At 43.3% G+C, this 10,658-nt stretch overlaps 1 long non-coding RNA gene across 1 annotated transcript; it reads left to right on the forward strand.

The window, feature by feature from the left end:
- The first annotated feature begins 1,801 nt into the window (after positions 1-1,801).
- LOC127201735 (uncharacterized) lies at positions 1,802-7,962 on the forward strand. Its single transcript, XR_007832213.1, has 3 exons — positions 1,802-1,868; positions 3,240-3,554; positions 7,023-7,962. It is a non-coding gene; the product is annotated as an uncharacterized LOC127201735 (long non-coding RNA).
- The last annotated feature ends 2,696 nt before the right edge of the window (positions 7,963-10,658 follow it).

Below are 10,658 nucleotides of genomic sequence, written 5' to 3' on the forward strand. Positions count from 1 at the left end.
GGAAGCCACACAATGCCAACCTCTAGTGCAAGCATGTGCGCGCGAGGGCACACACACACACACATGAAAACAGACAGAAGATTAAGAAAGTGCCCAAAATTATGCAGGGAAGCCAGGTGTCTATGGACTCAAGTTACCTTTTAAATAGGCAATGAAAATTCCTCTTCTATTATTGAGGTGATGACTATAACTGTTTCATTAGCACTCTCACATGGTTCACGGTCAAGGCAATAAGAGGCTAATCACAAACCACATATATAACATAATAATAAAATAGTAATGCCATTTTGCTCTCATATGCCAAGCAGTCTAATAAGAAACTATACAAAAGGGAGTAGAGCTGAGAGATGGGAATAATGATAGATTTGAGCCTTGGACCCAGGAGGCATTGTTACTAGATTTTTTTTATCCTAATAACAAATATATTCTTTATTTTATACTCAATTTTAGAATTAGATATTTTTCTTCTTGTAATTGGATGAATCCTGATGGTTGTAACTCATTAGAAAGAAACATCACAACTTACATTAAAGGTAAAGCACATGGCCCTTCTTTGAAAAAGCAGTTATTGGAGCAAGATTATGTGCAGGGTTATTCTCTCTCTCTCTCCCTCCCTCCCTCCCTCCCTCCCTTCTTCCCTTCCTCTTCCCCTCCCCAATGGTGCAGTGCTGCCCATTTTTACCTCCTACGATAAGGGTGTTCTGGAAATTGTCTAGAGCCACACTTTCAGCCAGGTCACCATTGACCACACATGCCATTGAATCCTTACATTGTGACAGCTTCACCAAGGGACAGAATTTCTATTTCATTTTTGTTTGTTTTCCTTATAGGCACACATAGAAGTGGAAATGGAAATAGGCAGCATAGACCTAGACCTCCTTTACATCATGGGTGAATATTGCCATGCGTGTTGCCCAATGGGAATTATGGTGACACCGTGAAGTCATGTCTTGTGCACTCTTTGTTTTGGGTGTGTCCCCAGGACCCCGTGGTTCCATGTGTGATTCAAAGTTTATCCATTTTCTCATGTGTGAGGCTTGGAGAGAGGAAAAGCTTGCCCACCCCACTCTCTGCTGGGACAGTGTCAGGGGACAGAAAGCGCTCTTACTGCCTGCTTTGGTCTGTCTGGCCTGCTTGACCTTTGGACAAGAACAGTTATGGCACTGAATGTTGCCGGAACTCCTCAGAGCTAGGTCATCCTCACAGTTTTAGAAATGACTAAAGAAAAAACAAATCCACAATATGCAGTCTTGGTCCTATTTGTCTTTTAATTCTTAGCTAATGTTTATGGAAAGAAGGCAGAGGTGGCTTTAGTTTTTAACATGTCATGCAGACCTGGGAATCAGGTAGACTGAACTTTATCCTACTTAATCACTTATTGCATTTAAGTCATTAACTAACCATTTATGCTGTTTAAATGGCATTACTACAGCTGAAAAAAACAAACAAACAACAACAACAAAAAAAAAAACAAAAACAAAAACGAGTGCATCTGTGACCCAGCGTCTCTGTGAGTACTAGGTGAGGCCTTATATGTAAAGGAATTAGCACTGTGCTCAGCATGAAGTGTGTAAGCATAAGGTCACTGTGTAATGCAAGTGCTGATTTCTGTACTTCCCATATCTGGTTACAATCCTTGTTCTGAGAATCTTTGTTTCAATATTGTGTGAACACTGCTTCCCAATTGTCCCCTAATATGCCAATAAACCAGCTTACAGCCAATCGCTGAGCAGGGGAGAGAACAGGGCTGGACTTCCTGCCAGCCAGGGGAGGAGGAGTTAGAAGAGGAAGCAGGGGACTGAGACAAGGGCAGAGGTCCAGGAAAGATCAGGACAGAGGAACTGGAGCAGAAAATCAACAAGGTGCAAGTACCTCTGGGATGTATGTTGGGAGGAAACCAGATTAGCTTAAAGGGTTAAGAATAGAGTAATAACTGCTCAATTCTTGTGTTGTGAAGCTTATTATTAAACAAATATAAAAAGAGTCTCAGTTATTTGTGTGATAGATGGGTTAAGAGAGAAACTGAGAAACAAACACAGATTTATAAAAATAACTTTAACACAAGTGCACCGTGAAAGCCCACTGGCAATGGGTCATACTACTGTTGCTACCTTGAGGGTGAGCTAAGAGTGGAGGACACTGCCGCACTGATGACCCTGTAACAGCTCTCACAGTGGGACTCCTGATAGCCTGAAACAGCTTTTCAGCGTGAAATCTTGCCCAATGTTTTTTAGAGAAGTTCTTCTCCACAGATCATTCAGTTTCAAATGAAGCAGTGAAGATCTTTGAGCCAGAAGACCTGTGTCTGCCTGATAGAATTACTGTTTTCATACTCCGACACCCTAGGATGCAGGGTCTAGAGCTACCTTCAAGTAGCCTCTAGTTTAAACATGTTTCCTGGTGCCTACGCATGGAGGGTGCCTTAGTGGCTTGCTTAGAGGAAGCTGACCTCCTCACCACCCCCACACAAACAATCTCCTTCTCTTCAGAATTGTGTGAAGGGCACAGATGCTGAGAGTATGTTATTTGCTTCATTGATAAGACTTCTCTTCATGCTGGGGAAACATCTCTATGTTCTAGTAATCGTTCCAGGACTGGATTTGTGTGAGGTGACAGGGTGCCATTAGAGGTGCCTCTGTGGGAAGGACAGGTGTATCCTCAGTGGAGAAGACTAGGTTGCCCCTAGAAAGCAGTGAGGAGAAATCCTCACTCCTGACCTATTTGCCCCAGTTAATTAATTGGAAACTGGTGTCTTACAACAGATCCCAGTGATGTTAAAAGGATAAGGCAAAGCAAGCAGGGATGAAGAGAGTGGTAACCGGACAACTTCAGCCTATCTCTCCCCGTGCAGAACACAGCGAGGCCTGGTGAGCATCCAGGTTCCAAGGCCATTTCCATTCCTGAAATTAGAGAGTAGAGTCTGAGACCAAAGGACAGCACAGCCAGGGAGTGGTGCTTTGGGAGAGAGCAGGAAGCAGGAGGAGGTCAGCATAGAGTCCATGCTCGGCCTCAGCTAAGGGGATGACGTTAAAGTGGGCCCTTCTGGCTTATAGAGTGAAAGGCTAGGACAGTGCATGCTAGGAGTCCTCTTGGCCCAGGTCCTCACTTCAGGGACCTACGTGGGTCAGAAATGATGATCATTATATATATATTTTAAATTTCTTAATAGTCTGGTTAGTGTGTGTAATTTAGCCCGCTAATGATTTCCACATCTTTTTTTTGTTGTTGTTGTTGTTCAGCTGCTCTAGCCTGGAGCATCTTTCTCCCACAGGAAGAACAAAAGTCAAAGCCTGTGATTCAATTCTGTTCAGAAACCATAACCCTAGGGCTCAGGCTCAGGGCCCATGCTGTCCTGTTTATTCCTGCTGGCACGTCCCAAGCCCCGGGTGAGGGAGCTCCACGGTCTGAAGTGTTAGTAGAGTCAGATGTGCTCAGTGGAAACAGTCTGGCTGACTCACAACAGATTCCCAGCTCCTTTGGCTCGCCTCCAGAAATCACGTCTGGTCGGCTAGGAGTTCTGCAACAGATCTGATAGTCGCTGACTTGGAGAACTTGTAAGCTGCTCGTGGGTTCGTGGGGATGGTGCTGACTCCAGACACAAATTCCCACTGCCGGTCGACGGCTGCAAATGTGCAGAGAGTGTACATAGATCTTATCTGTGACCTGTGTGTGCTTGTCCACGCACAGAGATGTGTGCAAGAGTGTATGTGGGAGAGAGAGAAAGGGCAGAGGAGAGGAGGAAAGGAGGAGGCTGTGTAGGACATGGCAATGAATTTACAACAGCCGACACCAGACAGCCTGTACATGGGCGCTTCACCTATATATGGGAGTTAGAGTCGATGATTTTCCTAACACAGGACACAACTTGACCTCATTTGACATTTCACTAAAACATAGCATACTGCATCTGAAGGCCAGCGTTCAACTTGAAAATTGGGAGACTATGCTGATAGAAGACCTAGGTTGACAAAAGCTACAGATTTGTTTCACTTATTTTGTGGTATAGAAAGCCAGGTAAACTCTTTTTGGTAGGTAGAGATTACTTTAAAGATCTTTCTCCATTCTGGAGTATAAACGACTTCTATACCTTTAAGTTATTCAATGGTGTAGAACACAGGTATAGTGTACCCACTGTTTTCATTTGTGATGGCACCAATATGCATGTTATAGAGGTGCTGTCCCGTGGATTGGAAATGCCCAAAGCCATGTGTCAAAGGCTTGGTCACTAGCCTGCGGTGCTAGTGGGAAGCAGCACAGCCTTTAGGAAGTGTGGCCTAGAGGAAGGAGAAGATGTCATTGTAGGGGGTGTGCCCTTAAGGGGATGCTGTCACACTGGTTCCTTCTCTGACGCTTTGCTTTCTGGCTGTTTGGAGGTAAGCCACTCTGCCTGCCACATCCTGTCTCACCACAAGTCCCGAGTGATTAGGTCAAATGGTCACGGATTGAGACCCCTGAAACGATGAGTCAATATATGATGTTTTTTCTTCTTACAATTTGGCTAGCGCATGCGTTTTTCACAGGGACTGCAAAGTGACTAACAAAAGTAGGTAAGTTATGAAGGTAGCAGGACAGAAAGCAACATGCTGTTTGTACTCCTCAAAATGTGAGGTCAGGTGCTCTCAGCCCAATGGCACTAGAGACTACTATAGCTGAGGTTATAGGTGCCTGTCAGCTGCCTGATTTGGGTAGCAGTACCTGCTCTGACTGCTGAGCTATTGCTCTAGCCCCTTTGTAAGTTTAATGCTTATTTGTTTAGTGACAATTCCAAAGGAACAGAGGAAAAGTAATATTAATAACTAGTCATTGATTTGCGAGGCCCAATAAAAATGGAGCTTTTGTTGAAAACACTGCAGGAGTTTTATGGTGTTGGCATAGAGGGCGAAATTGTGCATGAGACTCTGCCAAATATACATAGCCCTGCATGACCCTTCTGAGTCCAACTCTGTCTTTAAGTTGAGAATGGCACTTTCTGCTTTACTGGTAGTAAACCTGAAGTAATGCTCTGTGCCAGGGTTTATTACGCTCATTGCTCTGGGTATTTAAGCTCTCGAATCATTAGGTTTACTGAGCACATGTGTAGTGCTGACTAATGGTATATTAAGACATACTAGTACATTGAATCAATACTATAAGTGACACTATTTAGATAAATTACTATATCAAAACTATTTCTTTTTATTTTGATGAGGACAAGCAACTTGTTCTGTGAATTTGTTTTCTGTTGTTTTTCTCTTTCAAATTTATAGGTCTCTCTTAACTTCCTGAGAGAGGGAGGAATAGGAGGATACAAGGGAAGAGCTAACAATTGAGATGTAATATGAATAAATTAATTTTTAAAAAGCCCCCAAAAGGGAAAAAATGTGGTTGCAGAATAGGTGTGTGTGTGTATATGTGTGTGTGTGTGTGTGTGTGTGAGAGAGAGAGAGCGAGAGAGAGAGACATAGAGATAGAGAGAAGAGAGAGAGAAGGTAAGAGAGAAAAGAGACAGAGAGAGACAGAGACAAAGAGACAGAGAGAGATGAATCAGTTTCTGTGTAAAAAATATGAAATTCAGAGAAACACTTGACTAACATGCTTATTTTCTCATCTTGTGGCATTTGTAACCATCTTCTCTGATGCTTTGTAATTTTAGTGGATTATCTTGTTCATACACTAACAAAGAGAAGCAGAGTTTCAGATTCTAATTTAATTCTTGCATTACATGAACAATCAAAGGGACTGTTTTATATCCAAGGCAAAAAAAAACTGTTCATTTCCCTTTAATATTTAAATTGAAATTATTTAAGTTCAAACCTCATCATCAAACCCCTAAACCTTTCAGGAACAATGATGAACTCTCTTAAGCCAGGAACAATGTTAAAAAAGTGATGAATTAATAAAAATCATGACAACTGTTTTTTTGAGAGAGATAAAAAACTTCTTTGAGATATTTTCTTTACCTGGAAAACACAATTATGCACAAGTTCATCGCTAAATAGCTTGAAGGCAATGGACCTGCTATATCTTCATTATTTTTAGTGAATATTTAAATCAACTAAAATTTAGTATTTTTTTCTAGTTAAGTGAAGTGGTGAGAGGGGTGAAAATTGTATATAAATAGATTGTCTTGCATTACAGAGTAGTCCCACCTCATTAAGGTGTTTTAAAGTCATCTTCTGAGTGGGACTGTCAAATATTTTGATAGTGGTATCACCTCTGCGTCATCAGTATGCTGCCCAAATCACCCTTCTTCCTTCTACTCAAAAGGATGAGAGGATGAAGGGTTCCATGAAGAAGATCCTGAAAGTTCTAGAACGTCCTACTCTGTTTATGGACCATCAGAGGAACTAGTAGAATCCGGCTCCCAGGTGTTGAGGTGTACAGCTGAGTGGATGGACTCACTGTCCCTGTGTATGGAGAGTCCTTCATTCTATACATGTCTGACTAAAGAAAAGCTTGGCCAAGTCAAGGGTTCCCTACGTCTTCTGCATCTGCCCAGAGTCTAGATCAAGGTTGTCCATGCATAGGCTCTGAAACCTACCACTCAGCTTTCCACCACTATGCCGAATACCAGGGATGATCAGCTTACAAGAAGAAAATATGCATTTTACCTCCCAGATGTGGAGATTTCAACCCATCAACAGTTCAGTCCTCTTACTTTGGGCTTATGGTGGCACACCACAGCAGGAACATGTGGTGGATTGCATAGAAAAGAAGAGGAAGGGCCCATGTCCCACTAACCCTGGTAAGGGTATGCCCCGATTACTTGGAGACTTCTCACTAGGCCCCATCTCGTAATGTTTGCAACATCACCCAAAAGCGTGGACTTGGGGACAAAGCTTTTACACTGGGTTTTTGGAGAACATCTCAAACCGTAGCAAACCTCAAGGTCTCTCTTTGAGTCCTTTGGTCTTTCCCCCAAAGCTGCGTTCTTGGGTTCCATTCTGGATGAGCTCCTGGACTGATCACTTCCAATATGGCTTTTTCTTAAAGTACAAAATATTTGCTAATTTCTTCAGACCATTTTTTTTCTTCCCTTTCAGGTTTCTTCCTGAATGGATGTGTGAAACTCAACAGTCCTTGATTCCCCACCCGTGAAGACAATTGGCAGTGAATGGTCTTGCCCTTTCATTATAGATGGTGACAGTGTGGGCCAGTTGTGGCATTTGGGCCACATATCAAACGTAAGCAACTCCTGGAAGTCAGATACAATATTGTTTTCTTTGCCCTCCTTACAAGCAAGTGCTCAGAGCCGTAATTACTCCTGATGGCAGGTGGCAGGTCTACATCACACCTTGACATTAGCTTTTAGCTATTTTTTTTTTTATAACCGCCAGTGTGCTCAGTCAAATACCTGTCTGTCATCCCAATCAGACAGGTCTTAATGTCTCTGCATTACAGAGGAGGACCTCGGTTGCCTTCCAGCCCGTTTATTATGGTCCCACTGTAGCATTTTATCACACGTTCCTCACACACAGCCTCCTCTTCACCACCATGGAAATCTTCCAAGTTGGCAGCTTTAGTGTCTACTGCCATTAATCTTCACTAGGCTGGGACCACGGGGAAAGGATGATTTATTGCAATTACCTGTTATAGTGCAGAGCTCAGGTGAGCTGGGCTCACACGCGTTTAGTGGGCTCTTTCCCATTCTACCTCAGCCAAGGAGTAAAAAAAAAAAAAAAAAGTGTCTGCTGTTTCTAGGTAGAGCTGCCTTCATTCAGCCCCTCGAATGTTAGTTAATTAATGAGGAAGTGGAGAAATAGATGTAGATAGTGCTAGGGTTATGCGTTTACTTGGTGACGGCTGGCTGTTCAAAGGCAGAACTGACATTGACGTGTGACAGTCCGTTTAATTTCTTTGTTGTTTCGGCATTTTGAGAAACATCCAGAGGAAATTCGAAACTGCACCCTTACCTGACACTTCCTGCGCCATCTGTTCCAGGTGATTAAAACCAATCTGCATATAGCCTTGTGTTTCACTTCCAGTTTCTTGCTCCCTAGGATGGCGGTGGGGGGGGGGGGGGATGAGTGAAACAGGCAGAATAGTTGTTTCAGTTCTGCAAGGAAGAGAGGAGGAAGGGGGGCGGGGCTTAGGGGGCATCAAGGGGGAGAAGACAGCCCTGAGGCAGAAATGGCCTGTTCCTAAGTGGGGGCTATTGTTTTGCCCTGGCTCACTAGGATGGCAAGTTCCTGTCTTCTTGGCTTAAAGAGCTTCAATGTTCTCGCACCCTTGGTCTGGAGGAAAAGTGATAATATTCAGGAGAGATGAATGATGACAGCTCACAACTGTGTGAAACCCCAAGATCTGACATCCGCAGACATACATCCAGGCAATATAATAAATTAAAAAAAAAAAAGAAATCTTTAAAAAATTCTTTTCTCTTTTAATTAATTAATTAATTAATTATTGTGATTGCATCTAGGACCTGATTCACTCTTAAATTTCATAAAATCTCTGGGACACACTATTTGGTATCAGTTATGAACAGTAAATCATTTGCTTCCTCTTGGTTGGGAGCAAGTTGGGCTCCATGAATTTTAAAGGTTTCTTTCTGAGTTCTTATGCCTCAAACCAAAAAAGCAATATAGGGATTCGTGGTCTCCTTGGGGGACAGCAGAGTTAGAGAGAGAGCTGCTCCATCCCGACTCCCGTAAGTGTTCATAAACGTCAGCGCTGATTGGCATCTCTGCCCATGTTGCAGGTTCTCTAATCTTGCAGTGAGTCTGCTCATGGGCTTGAGAGAATGCAGGCACAGGCAGGCAGCAGAGCCTATGCCCAGTACACCTTTATCTCAGTTCTGTTGCATTCTGTTACCAACACAGGCTGTCTGAGATAAGGCTGCAAGGAGTCTGAAGTTTGCTGGAAGACCTAGATTTAGCAGACATCGCACTCTCTGGGGTTTTTCCTGCCTCCAAGATCAGCATTTTGACAGTGTATCTTTCAGGAAGTATCTGGGAAAGAAAGTGGTTTTGAAAATGTGCGGCTCAGGATGATTGATTGCCTGGCAAAGTTGCATCACTGAGTTTAAAGTTTTATACAAAGACTTTTCTTTCATATATTCTTGGGACATAGTGTGGGGGGTGCATTTCCTTGGAGCTTACTAATTAGTTAGGGATCACTAAGTTCTGTGGGAAGGAAAAGGCAATTGTGGCAGAGAGAAGTTTCTATATTAAGCTTGGGAGATGGAGGATTTACCAAGTCAAGTGATTTGCTTCAGATTGCTTAGCTAAGTAGGAAGGTTGGCACATGAAATCAATAACTGGTTAGGCTGCATTGAGAAAGAGAGAGAGCAAAATAGAAAGATAGACAGACAGATAGATAGAGAGAGAGACAGACAGACAGACAGACAGACAGAGATTGTGTGTGTGTGTGTGTGTGTGTGTGTGTGTGCGCGCGCATGCGCGCGTGCACGTGCGCATATCTTCAGGTCTTCATGTCTGTGTGTCTCTGTCTTTCCCGGTTCTGATACTGCAAGCATGCATACCAGCATTCCAGGCCTTTTAAAGTGTGGGTTCTAGGGGAAGGCCCCTGAGGTCATGCCTATGTAATCATTGCTAAAATTACAAGGTAAACACTTCCTGGTAGAACTATCTCCCCAGCCATAGGCAGTTTTTAAGAAGAATCCCCGTGATCCCTTATTCTTTGATGTACTCTTCTTCCAGCTTGGTTAGACCTAGTGTCTAGCTTCCATGAACAGAGTATAAGGCGAGAGGTAAGAAGTCCATTCTAAGATTAGAGACTTCTGTTCCCCTTCTCCATCCCTTGCTCTGGCATACTGAGAGCTCAACTCTGTAGAGGTTCATGAAGGCTAGGAGCCAAGTATGACCTCTGCCAATGTCCCAGAGGAAAGTAAAGCTAGGAATAAAGTGAGTCCTGTGAACTTGGAAACACAACAGCTTCAGCTTATACATTGTAGCATTCTGAGAGATCCAGGACCAGAGCACCTCATTAAGCCATGCCTAGACAGGAGCTGGGGTCCAGTGGCTTGTGTGTGTGTGTGTGTGTGTGTGTGTGTGTGTGTGTGTGTGTGTGCACGTGTGTACATGCACACATGTGTATGGTATGTGTGTATGCGTGCGTGCCGTGTGCCTATGTGTATGCACATGCATGCGTGTGTGTACCTGTGCGTTTGTGTGTGTGTGTGTGTGTGTGTGTGTGTGTGTGTGTGTGTGATGGTTACTTTAAAATAAGCATACAACCATTATATTCTGAGGGGTTTTGTTGTAAGACTATAGGAAACTAACTTAAAAAGGGAAGCTCAACCACACTGTTCCTATAAATCTGTTTTCTATGAAGAAGAATTTTGGGAAAAGTCCATTTATCGTAGCCTCCTTGGAGAAGTACACAGTGAGAGTCAGAAGTGGTGATAATAAGAATATCTCTAACTTTGGGTGGCAAAGATAGCAACCTGTCAGAATGTACCTGCTATACCCCTTCCCTGGGTACCAGCCCTCAATTTACTGACCTGTGGAAGCTTCTAGGTGCTTCTGAGAAAGAGGGTAGAGCAACATGAAGACTGGGAGATGCCCAGGGAATAAGTTAGCTTTTTCCCTGATAAATATATCCACATTGCAGTCACCAGTAAGGCCGCACAGCCAAACCCCTAATGTTAGGCCTAAGCCAGTCCAAAGGAGGCATCTGAGTCAGAAGACAGATTCTGTATTTTTTTTTTTTTTTTT

The sequence above is a fragment of the Acomys russatus genome, chromosome 2, assembly GCF_903995435.1.
Source record: "Acomys russatus chromosome 2, mAcoRus1.1, whole genome shotgun sequence".
In the NCBI taxonomy this organism is placed as follows: domain Eukaryota; kingdom Metazoa; phylum Chordata; class Mammalia; order Rodentia; family Muridae; genus Acomys; species Acomys russatus.